A 14,248-nucleotide genomic window follows, 5' to 3' on the forward strand; every position below is an offset into this window, starting at 1 on the left:
AAAGAATACTTACGCTTTTAAGATGGTCTTCTATCGGGAGATGGTTCGCCCCTTAGATGGTAAGAAAAAGTGTGTTTGGTAACAGCCTTGCTAACCTAATATGGAGGGCTGTAAACTAAATTGTATGGGGAAGCGGGACAATAATTCAAAGCCTCATATGATGCCAGAAACTGTGGATAAAAACACTAAAGATTTGCGAAGAGTGGCACATACACTAGGTAATGTTAACTTGCAGCTATGTACTGAAACTAAACCCTCAGATTGCCCGAAACATGGGGTCTGATGTCTCTACACTAATGTATAGAGTATGGGAAACGAACAGGAGGAACTGGAAGTCCTAATACAGGAAGGAGACTATGCCATAATAGGCCTTACTGAAACATGGTGGGATGACACTTACTGAAACATGGTGGGATGAAATTTATGCTACTCCCAGGGGGTGTCATTCCATCCCAAGAACACATGTTACTCCCAAAGACCATTATTCCATTGTGGAACTGTCACTCTTGTCCCAGAGCACTGATTCCACCCATCACTCCCCTTTGGAGCTTTGTCACTTCAAGCCAGGCCCAGGTTTTCCCCAACGGACATTCTTATAATTCTTTTTTAGATTCATATGAGAGTAGGGTTGCCAAGTCCAATTCAAGAAATATCTGGGGACTTTGGGGGTGGAGCCAAGATCAAGGCTCTGACAAGCATAACTGAACACCAAAGGGAGTTCTGGCCATCACATTTAAAGGGACGGCATACCTTTTCAATGCCTTTTTTCCATAGGAAATAATGGATAGCGGCACCTTCTTTGGGGGCTCATAGAATCGGACCCCCTGGTCCAAGATTTTCTATGGAAATAAATCTCCATAGAGAATCATGAGTTCCCATCAGACATTTCCCTCCCCTCCCGCCGCTTTCTGACGACCCTGAAGCGGGGGGAGGGCCTCCAAACCCGGGGATCCCCTGCTCCCACCTGGGGATTGGCCACCCTATATGAGAGGGAGAGTGGCTAAGAGCAAAGAAGAGGGGGGTATCTCTGAGCGGGGACAAGGGCAGGCAAAAAAGCGAGAGACCTGCGATTTTGAAACCCTATTGTTGCTGTGCTGTATTGGCTGGGGAAACTAGATAAGGCTAAAAGGAATAAGAATACATAAATACCAGCCCAAACCCCGGCCTAACACACGCCTTCGACAGGCCTAAAAAGCAAGCGATATAGTGGACGTGGCAGAAAAAAGAATTAACTGCTGCAACCGGCCTTCCCTTCTGTCTATGAACGGCTAGTAACCCGAATCCCTTACGTCATGTGACGCGACGACGGAATGGGCGATAGAGAAACAAGACTTCTGTTCCAAATACCATGCCCTCTTCTGGTACCTTCCGGTCTCTTAAGTGATGACGTACCAAGCAAGGGCGTGGCGGAAGACAAGAGTGGCCGCTAGTCGGGCGTGTCTCCTCTTCGCCTGTGCAAATACCGAAAGCGTTCACGGGTGTGGCTTCAGCGCCCATAGGCGGGGCCAAGCGAGTTGGGGGCGGAGTTCTACTGAGGCATGTGGCGGGTCTGCTGCGGTGGGGGCTATCTCTTCTCCCATTGGCTTCGGCAGCTGCACTCGGAGCGGGCCCGGCGGGATGCAGCTGCCTCGGGGCGGGTAACCAAGCTTTCTTCTTTTAGCGGGGCGGGGGCGGTGTGAACGTTGTGATTCCTTGGGCTCGCAGCCTGCGGTGGGTTGGCTGCCCGCTTGGAAGGAAAAGTGAAGTGGGTCAGCGGATGCGGCGGCAGTTTGCTAAGTTTCATTTTGTCGGGGGAAGGTTTTTTCCCCCTTCTCCCGCGACGTGTTTCCGAAGCCCTCTTGGAGTGCGCTTCATGAGCGATGCTGCTTTGGTGAGGGTCCGGGTATCTTCAGGGCTAGCGCTTGGTGTGGTTCTGAAATGTCAGCTCCTCCCGCCCCGCGACTACCCTAGTATGCTGGCCACCCTTTGCCTTTTCAGCTTGTGAGGGATGGAACTGTACCTGGAATTTGCCCTGTTCGGTTCTTGCGTTGGCAGAGGGTGGAGCCCAAGGTGGGTTGGGGACCGCCGCTGTCTCCTTTGCTCCAGCGCCATAAAGGATTTCCGAGGTGCGAGCGTCCTCTTTTCTGCTTCCTTACAGTTACTTACAAAAGTATTTTGGAAAGCTGGTGGGCCTGTAGGTTGGAATTATTTGCATAGAGATGTTCAGGGAGTTTTTGAGTGAGCATTCTTGCGGTGCCTCACAACGTATCATTCAAATCAAAAGTCTGAATATTGCTGGGGATTTATTTTTCTTGCCCGGTAGGCTTTTTAAAAAAAGAGTGGCTGATCTGGCTACCTGGATCCCCACAATGGTAACACTGAAACTAGACCTCAGTATAGCACTGCACATTGACACACACATCCAATTGGTTCAGAACACTGTACAGTGACACACACATCCAATTGGAAACTCCAATTGGTTCAGAACACCATGGCTTGGCTCTAGTTGGGAGCTAGATAGAGCAAGCATATCTGTTACTATGATTTTGAACTGACTTCACTGGCTATGCATACAATGCCCTTCATGGCCTTAGACCCTCATATCTGAAAGACCATCTCTGCCCTTATGCTTCACCTTGACAGATTCACTCATCTGAGCAGGGCCTTCTGCCGGTACCAACCTGCAAATGGGCAGAATCAACAACTGCCCATACACGTGCCTTCTCCATTGTGCCCCCCCCCCCAAAAAAAAACAACCTGCCTGAGAAGTTGGGAATTCATTTATTTCATGTTTACCCCCTTTATCCCTAGTGGTGACGCAAAGCGTCTTACATAGTTTTCTTTTCCTCCATTTTATCTTCACAATAACCCCATGAGGTAGATTTGACTGAAAGAATATGACTGGCCCATGTCAACCAGCAAGCTTCCATGGCATGAGTGGGGATTTGAACCTAGATCTCTCAAATATTAGTCTGTAACTCTTAACCCCTATACCATCCTGGTTCATCAAGGCTCCCTTTTTCTGGGTTTCTGCAAATTGTGCAAAACTGAATTATTAATGAAGGCTTTTCTATGCTGGCAATTGGATAGCTCTGTACAAAATTATTCACAGTTACTTGGATAAGATTTTGGGGACTGTGGTCTGTACTACTGTGTATAACAAAGTAGGAGTCCAGTAGCACCTTTAAGACTAACAAAGTTTTATTCAGAATGTAAACTTTCATATGCATGCATACTTCGTCAGGCAATGGAATGGGGTACAGTTTGTTGTTGTTCAGTTGCACAATCGATTCCAACTCTTTGCAACCCCATGGACAAAATCATGCCAGGCCCTCCTGTCTTCCACCATCCTACAAAGTCTGCTGAAAATGAGGTACTATTGTAGCTGGTGAGCAGTCGGTAAGAAGGCAAAGTGGTACATTCTTAACCACTGCCCACCAGCTATAAGTAGCTCTGCTCTCTGTACCCCATCCCATTATCTGATGAAGTATGCACGCATATGAAAGCATACATTCTGAATAAAACTTCGTTGGTCTTGAAGGTGCTATTGGACTTCTACTTTGTTCTACTGCTTCAGACCAACACGGCTGCCCACCTGGATCTAACTACTGTGCATAATTTGCTATAAGTAGGATTCTGCTATGTGATTTTGCATCATTTAGTTGTTATGTTAAGAGTTATGCTTTGCTTTATGTCTGTTTTTTTATTTCCGGATGGTTGTACAACCCTAATCCTGTTCCTTTGTTTATTTAATGTTCTGTCCCAGGGGTGTCAAACATGCAGCCCGGGAGCAAAATCAGGCCCCTGGAGGGCTCCTAACAGGCCCCCGAGCAATTTGCTTCCTTTTCCTTCTTGCTTGCTTCCTTCTGCATAACAGCTTGCTTTGCAAGGCTTGCCCAATTGCACAGGAGCTACAGAGCAAAACCTCTATTTTCTCCATTGGCTGAGGATCCTTCCTTGGGGAGGAAGGGGGGGAGGCAGAGCATTCTTTGCCAGGCTCTCTCAATCACACAGCAGAGCTATTGAGCCAAGCCTCTCTTCCTTCTATTGGCTGAGACTCCTCCCCTTCCTGGTTCCCTAGGAAAGGAAGGAAAGAGCCAGATCTTCCTTTGTCCAGTTCCATGGATCCCATGGGAGAAATACAAAGAAAGCACCGTTAGGACCAACTAGTACTAATGTTTTAAGCATGTTTTGTTTTAAGTTTTTTTTTAAAAAAAAATCTTTAACTGTGTTTGTGTGCTTTATAAAATGTATATCTCTGTTATCTAATCTTAAATAGGTATCCACATGGCCTGACATGGCCCAGCCTGACAAGGTCTCATTTATGTCAGATCTGGCCTTCATAACAAATAAATTCAATATCCCTGCCATCTTGTTAATTGTATTGACTCACACTGTGTAATCCAGCTTCCGTCCTAGTAAGAAAGGTGGACCATAAATAAGCACTTCTTGAATAATCAAAGAAAGTTTTTAAAATGTGGAATTTGCTGCAAGAGGACATAGTTTTGGCTACAGGAATAAACAGCTTTAAGAAGAGATTAGATAAATTCATGGAGGATAGATCTATCAGGGGCTACAAGCCATGGTGGTTGAGGGGAACCTCCATGTTCAAAGGCACCGAGCCTCTGAATCCCAGAGCCAGGAGGCAACATCAGGGGAAGGTCTTGGCATCTATGCCCTGTTGTTGGCCACCCAGAGTAACTTGTTAGCCACTGTGTGAGACAAGATGCTGGACTAGATGGACTGAGTCAGCAGGGCTCTTTTGATGTTCTTATGAAAGGTGGCTGTGGATTGAGATGGAGAGAGAAGTTGCTAAAAGGGTTCTCCATTGTTTCAGCAGGTTTAAGAGACCAGACCAGTTTGGCTTTTAACAAAAATGTATGTCTTTGTGAATGTCTTAAAGAAATCTCATGAAAGATTTCTGGTGATTTTGCATTGTCCCCCAGCATCTTCTTTCACGTTAAAATTCATTTTAAAAAGAGCATCATACATGGCAATCCACAGCAAATCAGTCTGCTTACAGAAGATAATATATTTGATGGGTTCAAAGAGAAGAATCCTATAGTACCTTAGAGACTAACAAATGTTTGTTTATACCGAGATAATTTTGAATTAATTCTATTCATTCTTATTGTGAAGAAGACTGTAGATTTATACCCCACCCTTCTCTCTGAATCAGAGACTCAGAGCGACTTACAATCTTCGATATCTTCTCCCTCCACAACAAACACCCTGTGTGATGGGTAGGGCTGAGAGGGCTCTCACAGAAACTGCCCTTTTAAGGACAACTCATGCAATAGCTATGGCTAAACCAAGGCCATTCCAGCAGCTGCAGGTGGAGGAGTGGGGAATCAAACCGGGTTCTCCCAGATAAGAGTCCTCACATTTAACCACTACACCAAACTGGCTCTGCTTTATCTTATATGCTTCTGGTCTTTTTCCTTCTTGCACCTGACTATCAGGGGAGAGAGGTTGGGATGGAGTCACTGTGCATCTGCAGTATTTGGTGTTCCAGTCCGTTCAGTGATCAGTGCACCGAAATTGAGGTCTGAGTTATCTGTTTTCTGTTAGGACTTAACAGGCATTTGCTGCAACTCCAGCTGCTTGCTTTAAAACAGGGGTGTCAAATGTCCAGCCTATGGGCCAGAACTGGTCCGTCCAGGACTTTAATCAGGGCTCTTTTCTTCCCCCACCTGTCTTTACCCTTTGAAGCTCCAGCGCTACTGAAGTTCCCAGCTCCTTTTTCCTTGTCTTTGAAGGCTGAAGCAGGAAGCAATTCTGGGTGTGCAAAGCTGCAAATAAAATGCAGAATGGAGCACTGGTCTTTCTGGGCACAGAGATTTTAATGGAAAATCCATTCTATGTATTCCTTTTAGCTTTGTCTGTGCTTCATTGTACTTTAATGGAGTGGCGCTCAGTTTCACTTTTCAGCATTTTTTTTTAAACTTTTCCAAATCTTTATTGAAAGATTGGCAATACAGCTTGTCAATAGCAGGTAAGTTACAGAAAGGTAAGTCAGTGGTTAGCTTAACAGTATGTTCAGTTCGTTAATACATAGTACAATAGGTATTAGAGTAGGTAGCAATAACAGCTTATAAAACTTATGCCATATTTTCAATATATAATGTCAACTGCATCAAGAAATGTGGTATATTCGTTATATTGAGCCAGACATTCTAGGAAGGGAAACCAGATAGTTTCAAACTTAGAGCTAGAAAATGTGGATGCAGGGTTAAAAGAAACATCAGAAAGCTTATCCAAAATGCAAAATTCCTGTAGCATGAGGAGCCAGTTTGCAATTGTTAATGGTGCAGATGATTTCCAAGAGGAAGCAATTACCAGTCTGGCAGCTGCAGTGAAATACTCCAAAAGGTGTTGTTTAGAGGGTTTACATTTTTTAAGGGTCCAAAGGTTTAAGAGGAAAAGTTCCGGCATTAAGGGGAGACATATATTTAGAACTTTATGTATGAATAGTTGTATAGATTTCCAGAACTGGTGGACCTGGGGACAGGTCCACCAGCAGTGGAGGTAAGTGCCCTGTGTGTTGCATCCTTTCCAACACATTGGACTGGGGAGGAAACGCATATGGTATGATTGTATTGGGGTTAGATACCACCTTGCAAGGGTTTTATAGAGCTGAGTTCTTATTTTCGAGTTTGAAGATTTAAAAAGCTTAGAGCCCCAGAGGCTTTGCCAGTGATGAAGGGGTATACTGATTTTTAGCTCTCTAGACCAGCGCTTAATGTAGTTTGGTTCACTTGTGTCAACTGCTTGTAGGAGGCATTTATATAAAATTGATATTATATTCCGTTTCTCTAGATGTGGAGTTTTCAGATAGGATTCAAATAGGGTCAGGGGGAGGGACAGTCTCTTTGCAAAGGACTGGGATGAGAGTAGGTGACTTAGTTGTAGGTATTGGTACCACGGTATTTTGAATTTGCCTTTTTTCTCCAGAGTTTGTTTGTCACATATTTTCCCTTGTTTGGAAATGTCATTGAGACGGGCAAGATTACTGTTGTGCCATGGTTTGAAATTTGTATTATGATAAGCTGGCATGAACCAATGTTGATCAAGGAATGTGGATAGGGGAGATGTGTCCGGTGCAATATTTTTTCTATATCTATCCCATATCTTTAAAGTGCTGGTTAAGAATGGGTTCAACAAAGTTGATTTTGGTCTCGATTTTGCTGTGTTCCAAATAGTGTTCTGAAGAGGCTGGTTTACCACAGACCCTTCAATTATTGCCCAGTCAGGAAGAGGGTTTGAGTTTAGAATTTTTACAAGTGAGGCTAAGTGGGTTGCGTCGTGATATAATGTCAGTTCAGGGAATCCATAACCTCCATCTTGTGGAACTTTGCACAGTGTCCTCTAACTAATTCTTGGATGTTTAGTATTCCAAAATAATTTTAAAAGTATCTTGTGGCATTGTGTGAGTTCTTTTCTTGGAACCTCTAAAGGTAAAGCTCTAAATAAAAACAGAAACTTAGGGAGTATAAATGAACGGATAAGGTCTAGTTTTTCCTGCCATGATAGATGAAGTTTACTCCATGACTTTAGTTTTGTGTTTACTGCTGACATTGTGGGAGTTAAATTAACTGAGCATAGATCTTCCAGTTGTAGAGGAACCTGAAGACCTAGGTATCGTCAAGTTTTTGTGATCCATTTATAATTAAATTGTGATCTGATTGCTTGTTTCGTTGGATGGTGAAGAAATACCGGAGACAGTTCTGATTTTGCATCATTTAAGTGAAGCCCTGATATTTGGCTAAATCTGTTTATAAGTGGTTTAATATGTTTCATTGACTCCAAAGGATTAGTGAGATAAAGGACTACATCGTCTGCGAACATAGACATTTTAAAGTATGAATTTCAGATGGTGACTCCAGTAATATTGGTGTGCGAATGCAGTAGTAAGGCCAATGGTTCTATAGCAATATTAAATAAGAGGGAGGGGGGAAGAGGGCACCCCTGACGGGTGCCTCTGGTAGGGTAGAAGTTTTCTGAGAAAATGCCATTTACTTTGAGTTTAACTCTGGGGGAATCATAGATTGATTTTATTGCTGTAATAAATTTTTCGCCAAAGCCCATTGCTGTTAGAAGATGAATTAAATAGCAAATAGAGTTGAAGGCCTTTTCTAGGTCTAGTGATAAGAGGGCTGATACAACTTTTTGCGTGCGACAATGATTGATTATATTTAGGGTTTTGCGGATGTTGTCCGTGATGTTTCTTCCTGGGATGAACCCCGCCTGGTGTTTATGGATATAACTGGATATAAAGAGATTTGTTCTGTGTGTGAGGATGGAGGAGAATATCTTGAAGTCTACATTCAGAAGGCTTATTGGCCTGTAGGCCTTTACATCTGCTGGGTCACGGTCAGGTTTGGGGATGACTATTTTTGTTGACTCTGCCCAGGAGTTTGGGAGTTTACCTTTGTTAAGAACGTCATTGCAAGCCCTCATAAGGTATTTGGAAAAGATATGGGAAAAAGCCTTATAAAGTTTGCTAGGCAGGCCATCAGATCTTGGAGATTTGCCATTTTTTAACCGTTTGATGGCATTTAGTATGTCTTGCTCAGAAATGGGGGCATCAAGTTGATTTCTGTGAGAGGTATTATGACAGGGGAGGTTTTTAATTGATTGTATGAATTAATTAATTGAATCACTGTTGAATTGATTTGATTTGTATAATGAATTATAACATTTTAAAAATTGATTAAGAATTTGTGAGTTATTTGTAAAATGATTGCCATGATTATCTTGAATTAATTTAATAGGTTTAAGAGGTGCCTTTCGATCAACTATTTGGGCTAAAGTGCGAATGGAGTGTGGATTTCGAATTAAGTGCTTAAATATAGATTTGTAAGAGTCCTTGATTTCAGCCAATTCCAGGGCTTCCAGGGCCTTGCATTGTGTATTAAGTTGTTGTAAAACTTTTGGGCAACACTTCTGTTTGTGGAGAGCTTCTAGGTCCTTTAATTTGGACAGAATTTGTGCTTTTTAAAGGTTATGCTGCTTATTAAAATGGGATGCTGTTGAAATAAAATGGCCTCATACCACGGGCTTCATTGCATCCCAGAGTGTGGCATTTGAGATGTCGTCCTTGTCATTGTCATGGAAGTAATGCAAAATAGCTTTTTCAATTTCATTTTTAATTAAATTCTGAGATAGGAGGGCTGTGTTCAGGGTCCAGTGCCTAGATGTTTTAATAGTATCAGACCAGCGAATTTTTGAACTGACCCAAGCATGATCAGAGTATATTTTAGAGCCTATTTTGGACGTCAATACTTTGGTTATTAAATCAGGTGAGCCTAAAAGAAATTCTATCCTAGTGTGTAGTTGAAAGCGGGGTGAAAAGTACAAGTAATCTCTTATCTCCAAATGTCAAAAAAGCTAAATTTTCCAAAAGAAAATAAAGTTTTGTATGTGGCATGGAGGTTTCCTTTCTATGTTTGGTTGCCTTTGGGTTCGATCTATCTAAGGTTTGGTCAATTAGGATGCTAGATTTTGCAAAAGTTGTTAGGTGGGTAAAAACCTCTTCCAAGAATGGTATCTGCTGGTCGTTTGGGGCGTAGATTGGTGTCATTGTAGTCATTTGGCCGCTTATTTTCCTTTAATGAATATATACCCCTTGGATCGTAGGCATCCAGGAGTGAGAAAGAGCAGTTGTTGGAGATTATGACAGCTACTCCTCTTGCCTTAGATGTTAGGTGGGTAAAAACCTCTTCCAAGAATGGTATCTGCTGGTTGTTTGGGGCGTAGATTGGTGTCATTGTAGTCATTTGGCCGCTTATTTTCCTTTAATGAATATATACCGACCCCTTGGATCGTAGGCATCCAGGAGTGAGAAAGAGCAGTTGTTGGAGATTATGACAGCTACTCCTCTTGCCTTTTGGATTTAAAGATAGTGTGCGTGGGTGATTTTAGGTGAATCTCCTGAAGGCAGATTATGTCAGCGTGTAATTTTGAAATGGCTGCCTCAAAGCGCTTCCGTTTGATAGGGTTGTTGAGACCCCTACAGTTAGCTGTGATGAGGTGTCAAGTGTCAGCCATCTGGTTTATGAGAGGTAAGATGGTTTACCTGAAAGGGTCTGGCTCCTTGAATTTCAAAAGAAATGGCTGGTTTGCTAAGTTGCGCTGTAGATTGAGGTTGATGCTTTTGGTTTTTACGATTAAAAGAATAATGTATAAAGGATTTTTTGAAAGCAAAAAAAGTCAGGAGGATTATGCTTTGTGCTGTACTGTGTGGTACAGTTGACACATGACCTAAATATAAAAAACTCGCTTCAAAAGCTACCTTAGTAATGCTAAAGATAAACAATGTAACTCCCTCCTCCCCCCTTCCCCCACCCCCAACGGGAACAACCATAACGTAAAACCTCCCCCCCTCCCAACCCACCCCAAACGAGTAGAACTGTCACGCAATAAACTAAGTGATGGTGCTTCCACACACCACCAAAGGAGGCATTCTCAAAAAAAAGCATAAGAAACTGAAAACATCTAAATAGAACCAAGGCAGTCCCAGTCTGTAAAGATCTGGGAGGAGACTTCCGTCTCATAATGAAGACGGCATGTAAGCAAAACAAGCAATAGTAACAATGTAAAAACACATGCCATTATTCGGGACTGTAGTAGAGAATTCCCGTTCCCTTTGCCCACCCACCGATAAACATAAGTTTAACTTTTAAGCAGTTGAACGCCATTGAAAGGAAAGAAAATGTAAATGCTGTGTTTAGGTTTCACCCTTTCTGTCCTTCTTGCGATCGGTTCCCATTTGTGCGGATTAATTCTGCTCCAGCAGGGAAGAGACATGTCCAGCTTCCTTTTGATCGATTTATGAGATCTTTCTTCTGGAACGTCTAGTTGAAGTGCTTGTAAGAGATCATAACCTGAGTCCAGATCTGTTGCAAATAAAATCTTGGAGTTGTATCTGACAGACAGTTTCCCCGATGAGAGCCACTTGTATTTGATGTTTGCTTCAATAAGTACTGCGGTGATCGGTTTTAGTGTGCGTTGAAGTTGGAGGAGTTCTGGGGGCAGGTCTGGGAATGCCAGTATTTTTGAGGAGTTACACATTAGTCCATTTTTTATTCTGGCTTCTTGCAAGATAGTGTTGTGTGTGCGGTAGTCTGCGAATTCGGCCATGATGTCACGTGGACCTCTTCTTGTTGCTTGCTGCACCGGGCCAATCCAGTATGTTTTCAGAATTAATGGCGCAACTCCTTCATCTAGTTTCAGAGTTGTGGCCAGCCAGGATGAGACAAATGATGTGAGGGTAGTGTTGCCTTCCACAGATTCTTCGAATCCATGAAATTTGATAGCTTTTTCACGAATTTTTTGCTCCAGCTGTAGAATTTTTTCAGTGGCCCAGTCTTCGTGCCCTTGGAGTGCTTGTATATTTTCTTGATTTGTGATGCTATTTTCAAGGGCTGCGTCCGCTGTCTCAGACACCTTTTGGAGGGATGCCTGGATCGAGGTAAGCTGTTCTCACATGGGCTTTAACATTTGGTGAATCTGGGCAATTTCAGTCAACAGTTCATTTTTAAAGGAGGTAAGAATGTCTGACATGCCTGGTTTAGATGGTGAGGATGAATTGAATTCCATTTTGTCTGCTTCGGCGGCCATGTTTTGCCGAGGGCCTGCTTGTTGCGTAGATTTTTTCGGTGCATTTTCTGAGGTAAGATAGGCTTTTAGTGTCGATTTTTTGGGCGAGTCCGGTCGAACTCTTGTTCCAGCTTTTTGTACCGTCTGGGACATGATCTGAGTGGTCAAGAAGGCGATTTTTGGCGGGTAGGGTTCAGTGCGACGGGAGCTCCACTATTCTGCATCTACCATCTAAGCAGCCAACGCCCCCCACTTTTCAGCATTTATCTGGCCAGTTAGAAGCTGTTCCTTGTTGTGTGATCTTGCAAATAAAGGGTTGATGCTTTGAGCCCTCATTTCTCTGCTAAATGGACTTTAGAACTGGTGCCTAGTGAGTATTCTAAACTGGGAACCCACAGCCAAAGGGAAATATTACACCGACGAGCCATTGCCAGTCTGAGTAGACCTGGGGGCAAGGGGAGAAGCTTGCAGTGCCCAGCCATTTCATGTCTTCCTAAGCATTTTATAGTTTTGGTTTATATTTTTAGTTCCTGCTATGATCTTTGTGCTTTTTCTTGATATTTTATTTTTAAAATCGCATTGCTAAATCCTAGTATTCTCCCACCTTTCCATTTTAAACAAAACATCGCAAGAGTTTTAAGCGTGTTTGTATTTTAGTAAAAAATAATATCTTTAATTGTGTTTCTCTGTATCCTTTATAAAGTTTATATCTCCACTGCCTGGCATTATATTTTATGATACAAATGGCGTGGCCCCACAAAGTCCCATTTATGTCAGATCCGGCCCTTGTAACAAATGAATTTGACACCCTTGCTTTAAAGCCCTGTATGGCCTAGGACCTGCCTACTTTAGGGACCGTCTCTCCCCACACGTTCCCCAGAGGGTACTTAGATCTGGATCTCAAAATCTACTAACAATCCCTGGGCCAAAGGAGGCCAAATTAAAGACCACTAGAGAGAGGGCCTTCTCAATTGCAGCCCCACACTGGTGGAATCAACTACGAGAGGAAGTGTGGGCCTTGCAGGACCTTGGCCAGTTCCGCAAGGCCTGTAAGACCGCTCTCTTCCGGCTGGCTTTCAACTGACACTAAGCCTGTATCGTGGGGAAATTGAAGAAATACTGTCGCCATTGAAATTATATGACATCAAAGAGACTAGCACCAAATTATTTTGACTGTTTTAATTATTGAATGCATAATTTAATAATATGTACAGTTTAAATTGTTTGTTGTGGTTTCATACTGTGAGCCACCCTGAGCCTGGTTTGGCGGGGAGGGTGGGATATAAGTAAAATAAAATAAATAAAGTTTGGGTTCAAAGTATTGTAGGGGACATTGGTCATATGAGCTATTTTCATGAGCACAGGTTTGGAAGGGATCAAGGATAGATGTGTCATCCAAGAAAACCTGGAGCTGCTTGGATACCACCCTCTCCATTACCTTACCCAAAAATGGAATATTTGAAACTGGGCGGTAGTTGGCCAGGACCATTGGGTCGAGAGTTGGTTTTTTAACGGTGGGCAAACCACTGCCTCCTTTAACCCTGCTGGGAAGGGAAAGGCAGATTGATGATATCTCCCACTGGAACCTGAAAACCCTGCAGGCCTTGATCACCCAGGATGGGCATGGGTCAAGGAGGCAAGTGATTGGCCTGACAGCTACCAGGACCCTGTCAGCTTCTTCCTGAGAGAGCCAGCTGAAGTTGTCCAGTGTGGGAAATGAAGGCAGACAAGAAACCTTTGCTGTATCAACAGTGATTGGGAGGTCCTGGTGGAGTGACACACCTTGATTAGCGAAATACATCGCAAAAGCCTCAAAGCCAATCTCCAGTTGCCTAGCATTTGGTTGGCCTTGTGGCACTGAAAAATTTCCTGAAGTGGATCAATCCATTAAATAGAATGCTATGGTCTGTACTTGCTATTGAACCCCCAAATAGTTCACCTGTGCACGAGTAGTCCAAGATGTTCTTAGGAATTGTACATACAGGCAGTAGTTGTTCCTATGATTGTGATAGTTGGAAAAGGCTATGGATGCTGCTGGCCCCGTCTGTGATTGGATAGTCACATACTCCATTTCTGCATGGGATGTGCATATGACTGAGGTCAGATCAGAATTGCTCATGTCTGTGTGGATCTGTATGAACCATTCTAAGTTGTGTACATCTGGAATTCAGACTGAAAATTATGGCAAGGAAGCCTGCTTTTGACATGTAAAGTGGCCCTTATAGAAACAGGAAAGAATGGAATTATCCAGGGCTTTTTTTGTAGCAGGAACTCCTTTGCATATTAGGGCAAACACCCTTATGTAGCCAATCCTCCAAGAACTTACAGGGCTCTTAGTTCAGGGCCTACTGTAAGCTCCAGGAGGATTGGCTACATCGGGGTGTGGCCTAATATGCAAAGGAGTTCCTGCTACAAAAATAGCCCTGGAATTATCCATGTTAGTCTCTTTATCTGATAAGGCGGAATTACTATCTGCTTCCCAACTTGAAATCTGCCTATCTGCCTCTAGGCTACTTCACTTATATTACCCACCCACCAAACCTGACTGCCATCCAGCATTTTTCAATGCAGTGGATCAGCTTTTCTTTTCTTGTAGCATGTGGCTTGGCTTGCTTACTTTTGAGTCATCTGGAGATGTTCATTCAGCAGCTATCTTTCTGCCAGACAC

General features: G+C 43.2%; 1 protein-coding gene across 2 annotated transcripts in view; it reads left to right on the forward strand.

The window, feature by feature from the left end:
- The first annotated feature begins 1,513 nt into the window (after window positions 1-1,513).
- Window positions 1,514-14,248, forward strand: part of C21H11orf24 (chromosome 21 C11orf24 homolog) — a 61,598-nt gene continuing 48,863 nt past the window's right edge. Inside the window, exon 1 of one of the 2 annotated variants that reach the window (XM_060262119.1) lies at window positions 1,514-1,637. The gene's annotated coding sequence lies outside the window, so the exon portion shown is untranslated. The remainder of the gene's footprint in view (window positions 1,638-14,248) is intronic. The other variant, XM_060262120.1, reaches the window with a different exon arrangement.

Source organism: Heteronotia binoei, chromosome 21 (assembly GCF_032191835.1).
Source record: "Heteronotia binoei isolate CCM8104 ecotype False Entrance Well chromosome 21, APGP_CSIRO_Hbin_v1, whole genome shotgun sequence".
Lineage (NCBI taxonomy): Eukaryota > Metazoa > Chordata > Lepidosauria > Squamata > Gekkonidae > Heteronotia > Heteronotia binoei.